General features: G+C 38.2%; 1 long non-coding RNA gene across 1 annotated transcript; it reads right to left on the reverse strand.

Moving 5' to 3' along the window:
* Window positions 1–2,609: 2,609 nt before the first annotated feature.
* On the reverse strand, window positions 2,610–16,895 carry LOC140810684 (uncharacterized). The gene is made up of 2 exons (XR_012113274.1): window positions 16,650–16,895; window positions 2,610–2,871 (listed from the first exon to the last, which is right to left on the reverse strand). It is a non-coding gene; the product is annotated as an uncharacterized lncRNA (long non-coding RNA).
* Window positions 16,896–17,586: the final 691 nt, after the last annotated feature.

Below are 17,586 nucleotides of genomic sequence, written 5' to 3' on the forward strand. Positions count from 1 at the left end.
TACACAAACCGTCGCTAATAGCGACGGTGTTTTTACAAACCGTCGCTAACCTCTGTCGGCCGGTGTTCCTCCGGTGGTCGGCAGTTCGTCGCTGGTCGGCCGGTACTCGCCGCGGTCGGCGGCCCGTCTGTGGTTGGCCGGCGGCGGTCGGTGGCGGGAAATGGTGGTGAGTTTGAATTTAGGAGAAGGGTAAAATCGGAAAAATAGGAGGTATTAAGAGTGGGATAAATAATCCTAGGGGGTGAGGAGGTATTATTTTAACCTACCTAATATAACCTAATCATACCTAGGAGGGATAAGGTAGGTTTATTTAAAATTGAACCAAACACTTGATTGGCCCGGATAAATTAATCTATCACCCCTAATCCCTCAAACCAAACGCAACGTTAGAAGTTAAACCTTACCTCAATCCCATATTAATATTAACCTAAATTCCTTGAATCGAATCTTGTCTTACGACACGAACTTACGTGAATTAATTATTTACGAGTACATCAGAATGTAAATTGTTGCAAATTCTTAAACCTCAAGTAACATTAATTCATAAAACCCAATTATACAATATCGATCTGCTACCTTAATAATAAAACCCTTCTAGTATCAATTAAATGCTTAAACTATTATCTTCACAATTGCAATAAAATGGTCTAAGACTCTTAGACTTTCCTCCTTGAAACAAATGTCTCATTCTTATGTATTCTTAATGCTTAATTAATTCTAGCGTATAAAACTTAATAAATTATCTCATGGTAGCATTAGACTAACTTTCATAAATCAACTTCACTTATAACCCATACAGTTCTAGAATCTCCATATCAAGATTTTAGATTTCTCACTCGATAAAAATCTTAATATTCATTAATTGAGAACTTATGTTGAACACAACTAATTCCTTTTTTTAAAAAAATCTCACCCAAAATTTCCGTATGAACAAATATCCCATAAATTTGAAATTCAAACTTACCTAACCAAATAGCTTTGGATAAAATAATTTCAATACACATATCCACTTAACCCCAAGTTTTTTAATGACTTTCAAAATTCCTCAAGACAAATGTCTACCTCACATCTTACATGCTTCTGTCGAATATCATAACCATCATTCACACCCAACTTTCTAGAAAAATTCCAACAAAGGTATAATTTTAACTCTTAAGATCACGATTAAAAATTATGATACATCAAACTTAAGTTCCCAAAATTTTGTTAGCTCCATATCTACTTTTATAACTTCAAAAACTGATCAACTTCACCTTAAATAGTCATCACTTTAAATTCTTAATTTATCACAACATTATTTCACTAATACTTAAATTTCAAGCCTAAGATTGATTAATCCTACAATATCTTTGATTACCATTTCTTATAACATTGTAACTCTGATATCTCAAGGTTCCAAATATCCCATCAAATCTAACCCATCAAAAATTCCGGTCATTTAAATCATTCGCTTCTCACTTACTGCTAAACAAATCTCCCAAATTTCTTAAATATTGAAAAATTAGTTCTTACTTTCCTTGAATATTTTCCGATCTGTCCTTAATCTCAAAAATCCAAAAATTACCTATAATTTCTTGGCGTTCCTAATTCAATTTTATAAGTTTCTCGTAAATAAAGTTCGATAATCTTAAGCTTATTAAACCTAAAATCAATTACCATAACCCCGAAAAATGACTGATTTAACCCAAGTGTTCCTCTAAAGTTCGAATTTAATCCTCAAAAATTTCAAAATTTGCAATTTGGCCTTTAAAGTTCTCAAAAATTACATTTTTTTAATCCTACAACTCTTCGAAATTTGCATTTTTGTCCACATAAAATTTTCGACTCAGCCTCCTTGAACCTTAAAATTATCGAAACTCAAAATTTAATATCAAAGTTTGGTCATTTCGAAAATAGTCCCTTAGAATTTTTTTTTTGCACTTAGGTCCTCGAAGTATTGGCTATTATAATTAGGTCCTTAAAATTCTCAATTCATGCAATTCAATCCTTAAATCCAACTAGATAGATCATGCATCCTAAATAAATTATAAGTTTTTTATACTTCCAAAGATCGTCGTAGTCTTCGAATCAGTAATCCTTACATGGAATCCTCAAAATTAATTCAACTAGCAACCACGAACCATCAGTAATTTCATAGAAATTCTACAAGTCTCAAAAGCATTCATAATTTTCAAGATTAACTTATTACCCATAATGAGGATATAAGTACTACTGATCCAAAAATTAATACAGTCAATTCATTCCCAACCTTTCCCTACGCCCAATTATCCATAATATTAATCATGTTCAATTCCACCACCAAACCAGCATGCATGAAAATCATATAATTTCTCGTTTCATATCGTAACATGCATAAATATTTTAAAGTATCTAATCTCAAAAAATAACGACACATAAACATGCACTGCGAAGCATATATCATGTAAACATACAAGTGATAGCATAAAAAAACATTAAAACATTTAAATCATAAAAGCTTACAGACTTGAGGCTTGAAGACTGAGCGGCAGAAGCTGACGGTGGCACAACCCTATACAGGACCCTTGCTTTGATATCAACTATCGCGTCTACTCGTTTTAAAAATGCGGAAATATATTTTTTTAAAAAAAAAAACTCGCATTTACCTACATAAAATATAACATTTAAAACTGACCTTAAATATTTGACAGTAAAAATAACCAAACTCATCCATAATCATACGAAAACATAAACTAATAAAAATTTTAAAATCATGAACGTATGAAAAATATTCAACTCCTCTCAATCTCATAAATCATAATGCGGAAAACATGTGGTCCTCGGGTCGTGTCACCGCACCAGGTCTGCCTACTCAGAGTTTGGCACCTCCAGTCCCCTCACCATCAAGCTCACCTGCATCACACACGCCTAGTGAGTCTAAAGACTCAACACACATGTACCAGGAATAACAAGTACATATATATATAGCATGCATCGGTGAAAAATATCGTACTCAACATATCTTTCATGAACTTAAAAGCATAACATAAACGTGTTGTAAGGTCCAAATTTAAGGCGACGTAATCCAACTGCATGCAAATCTAGAAATTATGAAAAATGAGTAATGTATTCTAATTGCTATTAAATTACGTGACATACATGCTTATTATGATTTTTATTGTCACTATTGTATGAAAATACATTTTTAAAAGTTTATTCAGGTGACGATCGAGGAACGGAGACCGGGGGCTGAAAAATGTGAAAAAAAAGTGTTAATTAAATAATTAATTTTAATTATTTAATTTAGGGGAGTTGTTTTCTTATTCTTTTGAAATCAAGAATTTTTTTAAGTGATTTTATACGCCGGAAATAATTTTTATCGGTGTTGGAATTTTTTTAGCAAAAACTCGATCTTTTAAAAGTCCGGCTATTTAATTCACTAATTAATTTGTTTTTATGAAAACTTTTTAACTTTTATTTAAGTCTAGCTTGCACTAGTGGGCTTAATTAAATTTATCTAGCCTTAAGCCTTTTTATCATTTAGTTAGCATATTAAAGTGAGATTAACCTAAACCTAACACTCACTCTCACGCCTCACACATCAGACACGCCGCACAGAATTTTTTAAAAAAAAAGAAGCGCAGCTCTTTCCTCGGCCAACTTCACCTCTCGGCCGTGAGGAAAACACTTTGTTCTTCAGGGTTTTTAGCGGTTCTAGCCTCGGTTCTTCCCGTTCTTCGTCGTCGTCGGTATATCGTGCGTTTATTACGCAAAGGCATGCCAATATCTTCCTTTTTCTCTTCCAATACATCATATATCGATTGTTGAATGCATGTGTAAAGAATATGAAGTTTTGTTACGGTTTGTACGTATTCGTGTTACGATTTAACGTTTTCATATGTTGTTTCATGATCTACATGTTCTAGGGGACTGCCATGACGTCGTGTAAAGTTTAAGTAAAGTTTTTAAGGAATATCGAAGCCACTATCAATCACCATACTCAGCAGAAGCCATCGCATAGCAGGAAAACTTTAGTGCAGGCTGCTGTCTTGGTGGGGAAGCGATCGGGTCTCACGTTTCGGGGTGGGGCTCGGGCGCGGCTTGGACCAGGACACCGCCAAGGGTCTTCGTGAGTCGGGGTGAGAGTCCTAGCCAGGCTAGGACTCGAACCAAGGACTCGGGAAGAGTCCTAGCGCTGCTAGGACTCCACCCGAGGGGCCCTGCACAGATGTGTGCAGGGTTCGCGCCCTCCCCAGGCGCTGGGGGCTCATGTTTGGGGCACGGGCTGATGCTAGGAAGGTTCTCTAGGGTCCTTAGGGAGTGTCCCTGGGTTGGGTTCGGTTGGAAGGGCACCGACTGGTCACACACGATCACAATTTAAGAGACCACACCACATGCAACTCTCGGCCACTTTGTGCAGTGGGTTGGGCGATCTCGTTTTTGGGGTTTTGGGTTTCCTCTTGGCAATTTTAGTGACCAGTAGGCTAAATGAACATGTTTGGCACCTTTTGGCTCGATATGGTTCGGGGGTAACTCGATAAAATTAGGAGATGGCTCGGGGTTGAAGTTCGAGGGTCAAATTGGGTTTTAAAAGTAAAGAAAATTGGAAAATGGCTCACGAGGGTCGGGTCGTGGTCCATAAAAGCTAAAATAATATAAAACGACTAAATTTAGAATTTAGGAATTTTATATTTAAGTTTGGTATTTTTTCGGGATTAAAACACCGTTAAAATAACTAATAAAAGATAAATTGAAAAGTCTAAGTTTTAAGCCAAATAAAATTACGAGAAAATTCTTATAAGCTTAAATATTTATTTGGGACATGTTAGAGTCATGAAATCAAGAAAATAGTCGATTTTGTAAAAAGTCGAGTCCAGGGGTAAAACGGTCTTTTTACACCAAAAATTAGTAACGGTCATGGCAGTGCCCTAAATGCAGTTTTTATGATATTATGTGCATTTTTAAATGCTTATGAATTGTTCATGATTTATTTATGATTTATTTTAAATGTCCATGAAATTTTATAATTAAAATTGACCTTTAAAATACATGGTGCATGCTTGGTTTCAAAAGAAAATATATTCATGCATAATTTCATAAGGTGATGAAAACATGAAAATATTGATGAAAGTGAAGTAATTGTGACTATGAGGAATTCAGGAATTGAGGTTATGATCAAGATTAGGCCAAGGCTCAGTTGACGATTTTTGTGTCGCTGATGTCCCCGCCGCCCAGTACTGTGGTTTCACGTAGATGGTACCATCGTTATGTCATGTCATGTCATGTCACGTCAGGAAAGTCACAATTAACGATCTGAATTCAATCAAGAAAATATAATATTACGATCATTAAAGGAATCATGTCATGTTATCACGTCATGTTATTATATCATGTTATCATGTCACGTTATGATCAAGGAAAAGGTAAGGGTTCAAGTCATGTCATGCATATCACGAAAATGATATTGTAAGTACAAATAATTTCACTACTCCATGTGATTTTATATCTACTACTCGTTACAAAGATTTGGTGTGTTGAGTCTTTAGACTCACTAGGTGTGTTGGATGCAGGTGGGGTTGAGGGAGGTCTTGACGTATGAGATGACTGGGCTGAAGGTGCACACAACCCGAGGACCAGCGCTTCTACTGTTTTTCCGCACTCATGATTATGGATTACGATTTTACGTTAAAAGATTTTTTTAAAACCATTTATTCATGCTTTAGAGTGGTTTTGGAGAGGAAAATACGTTTCACGGTTATTGCTTTTTAGGTTTGGTAACTCATGCGATTATTTTATTTTATGACGATTGCAATTGATTTTTAAATGCTAGCTAGCGAATGTTCTAGAACAGGGACAGAAATATTTTTATTAAAATATTTTTCAAGGACCGAAATTTCAAAAAAAAAAATAAAATAAAATTTTCTAGTACATTTTAAACACAAGAACATGGGACGTTTCAGTTGGTATCAGAGCTGTGGTTCCTGTATAGGGTTGTGTCACCATCAGCGCCGGAAAGATCAGTCGTCAAGACTCCAGTTTGTAAGTTTTTACATGCTTTACATGATTCAATATGATGTTACCTGCATGATTACGTGAATGATATGCTTACACCCCATGTTTACGAGTTTTATGATTATTATGCCTTATATGCTTATAATTGCTAATTAAATCACGATATGTCACATGATTAGAAAACATAGATTTAATTGCATGTTGGTTACGTTAGATTTTGGAAAAATGTTCAGATAAAATGCCTCCACGTCGTGCCCCTGCCAGTGGAAACCAAGAGGAAAATAGTGTTAACCATCAAGGAAATAACCAAGGGAATGGACCACCACCACCACCACCAGATGCTGCTACTCGAGCTCTTGAGGGAATGGCTCGTTTATTTGAGCAACAATTACAGCAGCAGCAGTTGCAGCAGCAGCAGCTGCAGTTGCAGTTACAGCAGCAGCAGGTCCAGCAGGCTCCCAGGCCAGCGCAGGATATTTATGATCAGTTCCGGAGGCTAGGGCCAAAGGAATTTTCTGGCACCACTGATCCATTTGCTGCTGAGAGCTGGATACGTTCTTTGGAGGTACATTTTCGCTATCTGAATATGGGTGATGCCGACCGTGTGAGGTGCACCACCTACTTGTTAAGGGATGATGCTTCACTGTGGTGGGAAGGGGTCGAGCATGGTGTTAACCTTGCTACTATTACTTGGCCTCAATTCAAAGACATTTTTTATGAGAAGTATTTTACGGCGGATGCTAGAGGCCGACTGAAGAGAGAGTTTATGAGCCTCCGTCAGGGAGACTTGTCTGTTGCAGATTATGTGAAGAAATTCGATCGGGGTTGTCACTTTGTACCCCTTATTGCTAGAGACCCAGCAGAAAAGCTTAGGCACTTTATGGATGGTCTCCGCCCTACTCTGCGTAACAATGTTATGATGATGAATCCAGTGGATTATGCTGCTGCCACTGCATATGCCTTCAGGTCTGAGCAATCTTTGAGGGAGATTGATTTTGAAATTCAGCGTAAAAGACAACAGCACAATAATAACAGTCAGCCAAACAAGAGGCAGAATTCAGGTCCATCTAGACCTCAAGGGCCTCACAAGCCCCAGGGTCAAAACAGGAATCGAGGACAGCAGAGGCCACAAAATCAAGGAGCACCACCGCCTGCTGAGAGGCCACTGTGCAAGGAATGTAACCGACCGCATGCGGGCAAGTGTGAATGGGGTTCCTACAAGTGTTTCTATTGCAAAGAGAGTGGGCACAAGGCTATTGATTGCCCAAAGAAGAAGGCACCTACAGCAGGACGAGTTTATGTTATGAATGCTGAAGAAGCTGAGGAGGAAGCAGACACTACTCTTATCACAGGTAACCTAGTCATAACATTTTTATATTGCCTATTCTTGCATGAAATGTTAAATTGGTTACTAGAATTGATTTGGGAAGCAAGACTTGACTTAGTGGAACTTAGGTTGCATGTTCTATTTAGATGGATTTAAGTTATAATTTTTAGGCAATTTCCGATTTTAGAGGGTTGATTGTGCATATTCGAAAACTTAAGGACTAGATTGTGAATTCCAAGAATTTTTAGGGACTAAATCGAAAAGTTGCGAAATTATTTGGGCGAAATTGCAATAATCCAAAATTTGGGGACTAGAATTCAAGAAAGTCGAAAATGTAAGGGCTAAAATACAATTTTCATGAAATGCTTAAGCTCAACATGCAATCTTCTTATGATTTTGGGAAATTAATGATAGTAAAATCCTTAAGCCTCAACTCGAAAAGATTTAAAAGACATCTTTCATCACAGGGAGGATCATCATTCTAGGTGTAGCTACCTATGCATTGCTAGATTCAGGAGCTACACATTCCTTCATATCTGAAACCTTCGTCAAAAGACTGAATATTACTCCTCAAGATATGGGTTTGGGTTTCAAAGTTTCGATTCCATCCGGTGAACAGATGCTCACGTCAAAAATTGTCAAGGGTCTGGAGCTTCGTTTATTCAAAGATGTAGTTCGGGCAGATCTCATTGTGCTCCCTATGCCCGAATTCGATATTATACTTGGGATGGATTGGTTATCAGTGAATGGAGCTTCGATTGATTTCAGGCAGCGATCAGTGTCTATCCGACCGCCTAGTGGTAAACCTTTTGTTTTTGAGGCGGCAAGGAACAAGCAAATGCCGCACATTATCTCCTGCTTATGTGCGAGGAAGCTTATTAAGCGAGGATGCTCAGCTTATCTAGCATGTGTCACTACTGCACATGAGCCTACCAGCCAGCAGCTTGAGGATGTTGATATTGTGAGAGAATTCCCTAGCGTCTTTCCCGAAGACGTATCTGGCATTCCGCCTGATCGTGAAGTGGAATTCTCCATTGATCTAATGCCGGGCACGGTTCCTATATCAAAAGCACCCTATCGTCTAGCACCTGCAGAAATGAAAGAATTGAAAGATCAGATACAGGACTTGTTAGACAAGGGTTTCATTCGCCCTAGTTACTCTCCTTGGGGCGCACCGGTATTGTTTGTGAAAAAGAAAGATGGTAGTATGCGTCTGTGCATCGATTATCGAGAGCTCAATAGGGTCACTATCAAAAACAAGTATCCACTGCCAAGAATCGAGGATTTATTTGACCAGCTGCAAGGAGCATCGATTTTCTCTAAGATTGATCTGCGTTCGGGATACCATCAGTTGAAGGTGAAAGAAGCAGATGTCCATAAGACAGCATTCAGAACTAGATATGGGCACTATGAGTTTATGGTCATGCCATTCGGGTTGACCAATGCGCCAGCGATCTTCATGGATCTCATGAATCGCGTATTTCAGCCGTATCTGGATCAGTTTATTATTGTCTTCATCGACGACATATTGATCTATTCCAAGAGCAGAGAGGAGCATAGCCGCCATCTGAGAACCGCACTGCAAGTACTGTTAGACAGGAAGCTTTTTGCAAAATTCAGCAAGTGCGAGTTTTGGCTTGATAGAGTGGCATTTTTAGGCCACATCATTTCCAGCAGTGGAGTGGAAGTTGATCCGAGTAAGGTAGAGGCAGTGAAAGAGTGGCCAGTGCCGAAGAGTGTCACCGAGATCCGCAGTTTCTTGGGACTAGCTGGCTATTACCGCAAGTTTATTCAGGGGTTCTCATCTATAGCGGTACCCATGACCGCCTTGACAAAGAAGAATGCAAAGTTTGTATGGGGACCCGAGTGTCAAGACAGTTTTGACAAGTTGAAGCAAGCCTTGATATCCGCGCCAGTGTTATCTATGCCATCGGGGCAAGGGGAGTATGTTCTTTTTACCGACGCTTCTAAGCTTGGTTTGGGTGCAGTTCTGATGCAAAACGACCGAGTTATTGCCTATGCGTCGCGACAGTTGAAAATTCATGAAAAGAACTACCCTACTCACGATCTTGAGCTTGCAGCAGTAGTCTTCGCACTGAAAATTTGGAGACACTACCTTTATGGGGAGAAGTGCAAGATATTCACTGATCATAAGAGTTTGAAGTACTTCTTCACCCAAAAGGAGTTGAACATGAGACAGCGCAGATGGCTCGAGTTAGTGAAGGATTATGACTGTGAAATTAGCTACCATCCGGGAAAAGCTAATGTTGTGGCAGATGCGTTGAGTAGAAAAGCTGCAGTTATTACTCAATTATCTCTTCAGAGACCGTTGCAGTCCGAGATACAGCGGTTTGAGCTTACAGTCTATGCCAGGGGCGAGGCCCCTAATCTTGCCACACTCTCAGTACAGTCGACTTTGAGGGATAGAATCCGATTGAGTCAGTCCACTGATGAACAGTTGCAAAAGTGGAGAGCTAGAGATGAGGCCAAGGGCCGGAACTTGCATTCAGTGGTGGATGGTTTAGTTCGCTATCGAGATCGTCTATGGGTTCCTAGCGACAATTCTTTGCGAGAGCTAATTATGAAGGAAGCCCATGACTCGCCATATTCCATTCACCCGGGAACTACGAAAATGTTCAAGGATTTGCAGTTGTTATACTGGTGGCCAGGGATGAAGAGGGACATTCTGAGATTTGTGTCCGAGTGTTTGACTTGTCAGCAAGTCAAGGCAGAGCATCAGCGACCGGCAGGGAAAATGAAGTCACTCCCTATTCCCGAGTGGAAATGGGAAAACATCACTATGGACTTTGTAGTGGGACTGCCGAAGACGGTTAAGGGTTTGAATGCCATTTGGGTGATAGTTGATCGTCTTACGAAATCAGCTCATTTTCTGCCTATTAAGACGACATTCACCATGGTTCAGTTTACAGAGTTGTATATGCGGGAGGTAGTTCGCCTGCATGGGATTCCAGTTTCTATTGTTTCTGACAGGGATCCGAGATTCACGTCCTCTTTCTGGAAAAGTCTGCATGCAGCGATGGGGACCAAGCTACTGTTCAGTACAGCGTTCCACCCTCAAACCGATGGTCAGTCGGAGAGAGTTATTCAGACTTTGGAGGACCTTCTGCGAGCTTGTGTTATCGATTTCCAAGGCAGTTGGGAACCGAGGTTACCTCTAGTGGAGTTCGCTTACAATAACAGCTTCCAATCATCAATTGGGATGGCTCCTTTTGAGGCACTCTATGGAAGGAGATGTAGATCTCCTATTCATTGGGACGAGGTTGGAGAAAGAAGGGTTCTTGGTCCGGATGTTATTGAGGAGACAGCGGAGTTGGTAGTCAAAATTCGTGAGAGGATGAAGACTGCACAAAGCCGACAGAAGAGTTATGCGGACAAAAGGCGAAGGGACTTAGAGTTTGCAGTGGGCGACCACGTATTCGTGAAAATAGCACCTATGAAGGGTGTTATGCGCTTTGGCAGGAAAGGCAAGCTTAGTCCAAGGTTTATAGGTCCGTTTGAGGTATTGGAGAGGATTGGGACACTAGCCTATAGAGTGGCGTTGCCACCAGCACTTTCAGGAGTTCACAACGTGTTCCATGTTTCTATGCTTCGAAAGTACATGTCTAACCCATCACATGTACTTAATTATGAGCCTCTTCAATTAACTCCTCATATGACTTACGAGGAAAGACCTGTCCAGATTTTAGCGCGGCAAGAGAGAAGACTGCGTAATAAAGTCATTCCAATGGTCAAGGTCAAGTGGTTGAATCACTCGGAAGAGGAAGCTACTTGGGAAACCGAGAGGGACTTGTTGAGTCGCTATCCAGAGTTGTTCGGTAAGTTCTAATTTCGAGGACGAAATTTTATTTAAGGGGGGGAGGAATTGTAAGGTCCAAATTTAAGGCGACGTAATCCAACTACATGCAAATCTAGAAATTATGAAAAATGAGTAATTTATTCTAATTGCTATTAAATTACGTGACATACATGCTTATTATGATTTTTATTGTCACTATTGTATGAAAATACATTTTTAAAAGTTTATTCAGGTGACGATCGAGGAACGGAGACCGGGGGCTGAAAAATGTGAAAAAAAAGTGTTAATTAAATAATTAATTTTAATTATTTAATTTAGGGGAGTTGTTTTCTTATTCTTTTGAAATCAAGAATTTTTTTAAGTGATTTTATACGCCGGAAATAATTTTTATCGGTGTTGGAATTTTTTTAGCAAAAACTCGATCTTTTAAAAGTCCGGCTATTTAATTCACTAATTAATTTGTTTTTATGAAAACTTTTTAACTTTTATTTAAGTCTAGCTTGCACTAGTGGGCTTAATTAAATTTATCTAGCCTTAAGCCTTTTTATCATTTAGTTAGCATATTAAAGTGAGATTAACCTAAACCTAACACTCACTCTCACGCCTCACACATCAGACACGCCGCACAGAATTTTTTAAAAAAAAAAGAAGCGCAGCTCTTTCCTCGGCCAACTTCACCTCTCGGCCGTGAGGAAAACACTTTGTTCTTCAGGGTTTTTAGCGGTTCTAGCCTCGGTTTTTCCCGTTCTTCGTCGTCGTCGGTATATCGTGCGTTTATTACGCAAAGGCATGCCAATATCTTCCTTTTTCTCTTCCAATACATCATATATCGATTGTTGAATGCATGTGTAAAGAATATGAAGTTTTGTTACGGTTTGTACGTATTCGTGTTACGATTTAACGTTTTCATATGTTGTTTCATGATCTACATGTTCTAGGGGACTGCCATGACGTCGTGTAAAGTTTAAGTAAAGTTTTTAAGGAATATCGAAGCCACTATCAATCACCATACTCAGCAGAAGCCATCGCATAGCAGGAAAACTTTAGTGCAGGCTGCTGTCTTGGTGGGGAAGCGATCGGGTCTCACGTTTCGGGGTGGGGCTCGGGCGCGGCTTGGACCAGGACACCGCCAAGGGTCTTCGTGAGTCGGGGTGAGAGTCCTAGCCAGGCTAGGACTCGAACCAAGGACTCGGGAAGAGTCCTAGCGCTGCTAGGACTCCACCCGAGGGGCCCTGCACAGATGTGTGCAGGGTTCGCGCCCTCCCCAGGCGCTGGGGGCTCATGTTTGGGGCACGGGCTGATGCTAGGAAGGTTCTCTAGGGTCCTTAGGGAGTGTCCCTGGGTTGGGTTCGGTTGGAAGGGCACCGACTGGTCACACACGATCACAATTTAAGAGACCACACCACATGCAACTCTCGGCCACTTTGTGCAGTGGGTTGGGCGATCTCGTTTTTGGGGTTTTGGGTTTCCTCTTGGCAATTTTAGTGACCAGTAGGCTAAATGAACATGTTTGGCACCTTTTGGCTCGATATGGTTCGGGGGTAACTCGATAAAATTAGGAGATGGCTCGGGGTTGAAGTTCGAGGGTCAAATTGGGTTTTAAAAGTAAAGAAAATTGGAAAATGGCTCACGAGGGTCGGGTCGTGGTCCATAAAAGCTAAAATAATATAAAACGACTAAATTTAGAATTTAGGAATTTTATATTTAAGTTTGGTATTTTTTCGGGATTAAAACACCGTTAAAATAACTAATAAAAGATAAATTGAAAAGTCTAAGTTTTAAGCCAAATAAAATTACGAGAAAATTCTTATAAGCTTAAATATTTATTTGGGACATGTTAGAGTCATGAAATCAAGAAAATAGTCGATTTTGTAAAAAGTCGAGTCCAGGGGTAAAACGGTCTTTTTACACCAAAAATTAGTAACGGTCATGGCAGTGCCCTAAATGCAGTTTTTATGATATTATGTGCATTTTTAAATGCTTATGAATTGTTCATGATTTATTTATGATTTATTTTAAATGTCCATGAAATTTTATAATTAAAATTGACCTTTAAAATACATGGTGCATGCTTGGTTTCAAAAGAAAATATATTCATGCATAATTTCATAAGGTGATGAAAACATGAAAATATTGATGAAAGTGAAGTAATTGTGACTATGAGGAATTCAGGAATTGAGGTTATGATCAAAATTAGGCCAAGGCTCAGTTGACGATTTTTGTGTCGCTGATGTCCCCGCCGCCCAGTACTGTGGTTTCACGTAGATGGTACCATCGTTATGTCATGTCATGTCATGTCACGTCAGGAAAGTCACAATTAACGATCTGAATTCAATCAAGAAAATATAATATTACGATCATTAAAGGAATCATGTCATGTTATCACGTCATGTTATTATATCATGTTATCATGTCACGTTATGATCAAGGAAAAGGTAAGGGTTCAAGTCATGTCATGCATATCACGAAAATGATATTGTAAGTACAAATAATTTCACTACTCCATGTGATTTTATATCTACTACTCGTTACAAAGATTTGGTGTGTTGAGTCTTTAGACTCACTAGGTGTGTTGGATGCAGGTGGGGTTGAGGGAGGTCTTGACGTATGAGATGACTGGGCTGAAGGTGCACACAACCCGAGGACCAGCGCTTCTACTGTTTTTCCGCACTCATGATTATGGATTACGATTTTACGTTAAAAGATTTTTTTAAAACCATTTATTCATGCTTTAGAGTGGTTTTGGAGAGGAAAATACGTTTCACGGTTATTGCTTTTTAGGTTTGGTAACTCATGCGATTATTTTATTTTATGACGATTGCAATTGATTTTTAAATGCTAGCTAGCGAATGTTCTAGAACAGGGACAGAAATATTTTTATTAAAATATTTTTCAAGGACCGAAATTTCAAAAAAAAAAATAAAATAAAATTTTCTAGTACATTTTAAACACAAGAACATGGGACGTTTCACGTGTATTGTAAAATCATATCATGTCAAAGCATGTCATCTCATGTCATCATATACGTATACGTGTCGTGTAAAATCATATCGTCTCAAAGCATGTCATCTCATGTCATCATATACGTATACATTTTCTTTTTAATTGAATTCAGTCCATTTGTTGTGAGTTTCGTATCAGCTCTATCGTATGATCTATCTACGTATAACCACAGTACTGGGCGACGGGGACACCAGCGACACTCTCACCCGTCAACTGTGCCTTGACCTATCATATCATCATATCATTTCAATGGAAATACGATCGTCGGGCTCCCTATGGGCCCTTCTCCCGTAAACGAACTCTCTCTGGGGCTTTTTCCCTCATGATATCTCCAGTCATATCATTTTATCATCATATTAGTCACAACCAACTCCTATCCTTCAAAAATATCATCGTATTCATCACTTAATAAAAATATGCATATACGTAATTTTTCCTTTAAACCAAGCATGCAACTTATTTATCATAATTACATAAAAATCATGAACGCGATGCTTAAACATTTAAAACATGATTAAATGTGCTCAAGGCACTGCCAGGACCAAAATCTCACCTGGGTGCAAAATGACAATTTTGCCCCTAGATGTAAAATTTCACTTCTTGACATTTTCTTAATCCATTGACTCTAACACGTCCCAAATAATTATTTAAGCCTACAAGAACTTTCCCATATTTTTATTTGGCTTAAATCTACGACTTTTAAATTAATCTTTAAATATAACCTATTAATGCGTTTTAATATCGAATTAAACCAACCTTAGCATAAAATTCCTAATTTAAAAATTTAGACTTCTAATAATTATTTGAGCTTAAATATAATTTTCCATAATTTTATTAAGCTAAAATCTAGGCGTTACATTTAATTCTTTAATTTACGTTTCGTGTGGCGACTAAATCCCGGATAAATCCAAAACTCATTATTTTGATCTGAAGTTTACTAAACTCCTAAAAATATCACAAAACATATTTAAAACATTCATAGACGTAAACTCGAGCCCATTTCATAACTTAATCAAATTGTTTAAAACTTGTACCGTGGTCCCGATTTTAACTCGAATCAAACCGAAACTTAACCAAATTTCTTCCGACCTTTCTCCACACTTAATAAACATCTATAATGCCTTAAAGTCATCAAGATTAGACACCTAAACTCTCGGCCAAAACCCAGCAAGCTGCTGTAACAAAATTTTCTTCTTGCCTTCACTCACCAAGGCCCTACGTGCAACCCCTCCCATAAATAGCTCCTAGCCTACCACCGATGGAATCAGCTACTGAACTACGTCCCTTGGACCTCCCTAGGACCCCATCTGAACCTTTTAACCCACACACTAGGCTCCATGATCGAAGCACCGCTCACTTGATCGAGGATCACCCTTAACGCAACCACGCTCCATTGGCCACAGGGCTTGTTCCAGCAATGATCTGGCCTTACTAGGCCGTGGCTCAAACCCACTAGGGTGTGATCCATGGCTTGGTTCGGCCTTATCACAGTCGGTTCGAGTAAAGCCGCCGATTTCCTCACCAACGATCCAAAGCATCAAGGACTTCACTCTTCTCCCTCCTAACGCAACAAGGTCACGACTCCAGCTTAAAACATTTCTTTTTTCTGTGCTAACAGCCCCTCATCACACATTACAGCAGTCCCCTTGCAACATTTCAGAGAAAACATGAGTAGTGGACAAAAGATGTATGTGTTTGAACAAAAACCGAGGGATCTCCATGACATGGGCGGAGCCAGCTAAGGCCCAGTGTGGGCACTTGCCTACACTGGGCCTTAGCTAACTATGTATATATATTATAATTTTTAGGAAAAAAATTAAGTATATATATATATTATAAGTTGTAAATAAAAAATTTTAAGTTTTGATATTCTAATATTGTGTAATTCCCCAAATTAACTTAAAAAACAACAAAAATATTTCTTTAATAATTTATAGACTCAAATTTTAGATTTTTTACTTGATAGTACTATTCTGATTGACAATATGTAATATTCTATAAAAAATTTCCACATAAGCCCCATACTTCATATGATTTGATTAATAATCATTCCAATTCATATTAACTAATGTCACATTTTTTATATTCCCAACAAAATCCAGAATTTTATGAAATTTAAGATCGTTTTTTTCATTTAATATTATTCGATCATTCAACTGTTTTATTTTTTTGCAATCGAGAATGAATTCATGCATATTTTTCGTTTGTAAAATTTATATTTTCTATCAGATTTTGTTTTGATTGTTGGATTTGTACGCAATATTTTTTGTCATTTTTCTGATGTTTTCCATCAGCTAACAGATGTTTCTGGCTTTGTGTAGCTTGTGTTCTAATCTTAGAACACATTTTTTATGGTTTTTGTTTAACCGGTTTTTTTTTTTTGCTTTATTAATTGTAGTATATTATTGCCTACACTGAATAATAATTCTGACTCCGCCCCTGCTCCATGATATGCTTTGGATCGTGAATTCCACAAACAAATAAACATAATACAGCATGTATATAACGTGTATGATGCAGCAATAAAAGTACATGGCGTGCCTTAGATGTTATAGAAGCGAGGGGATCGAAGAACAAGTGTCGGGAGAATTATTCGTTGCAAGAACTGAAGTGGCCGAAGCCTTCTTGAATTTTCTGCTGAAAAGCCGAGGAGAGAATGCAGCTGGGATGCTGAAAATGGAGAGGACGAAGTGGTTGGAGAGCAAGAACTATGTGAGGAAACCCGGATGGAGTTTTTCTTTGCAAGATAAAGACACCACCGAAGCTTGCTGGAGAAATGATGCTAAAAAGAAGAGAAATTGATGGGGGATGGGGTGTGTCGGCTGTTGGGGGAGATGGTAATAAGTTAGTGGGTCCTTAGGTATTAATTAGTTAGTTAATTAATAAGATAATAGTAACTAAATGGTCTTTTAAAATTTTAAAAAGAATTTTAAGTCCAATAAACTTGAAAGCAGGCCCGATAATTCCAAACATACTCCCGAAAAATATTTTGTGTTGGAAAGTTTTTGAAAATATTAGCTGAACCCTCAAAAAGTCTCACGATTCGATAAATTTGTGTACCATTAAAAATTAAAATATTGCGGGTAAAAAAACCCAATAAATCCGATTTCTTGAAAAAGACCTTTAAAACATCTTAAGTTAATTAATAAAAATTATTCATGTAATAAAATAATTTTTCTAAAAATTCTCCGGTCTCAATTCCTCGTTCGAGCGCGAAATACAAATTAAAAATCTTTAATGCAAGAATCTTTAAAATTTCATGAAATAAATTCTATTATGCAATAATTATGCATAAAATGCATAAAAATAAATAAACTCATAATTTATGAAATAAACCTGCATTTAATGCTTTAAAACAAATTAATAAAATACCAAAGAAATTTAATAACTTGTATGCATGTGGTTTACGTGAACTTTCAAATTATCGGGACGTTACAGATATCAATTGAGTTCTCACCATAACTGAACT

Source organism: Primulina eburnea, chromosome 13 (genome assembly GCF_022965805.1).
Source record: "Primulina eburnea isolate SZY01 chromosome 13, ASM2296580v1, whole genome shotgun sequence".
Taxonomy (NCBI): Eukaryota; Viridiplantae; Streptophyta; class Magnoliopsida; order Lamiales; family Gesneriaceae; genus Primulina; species Primulina eburnea.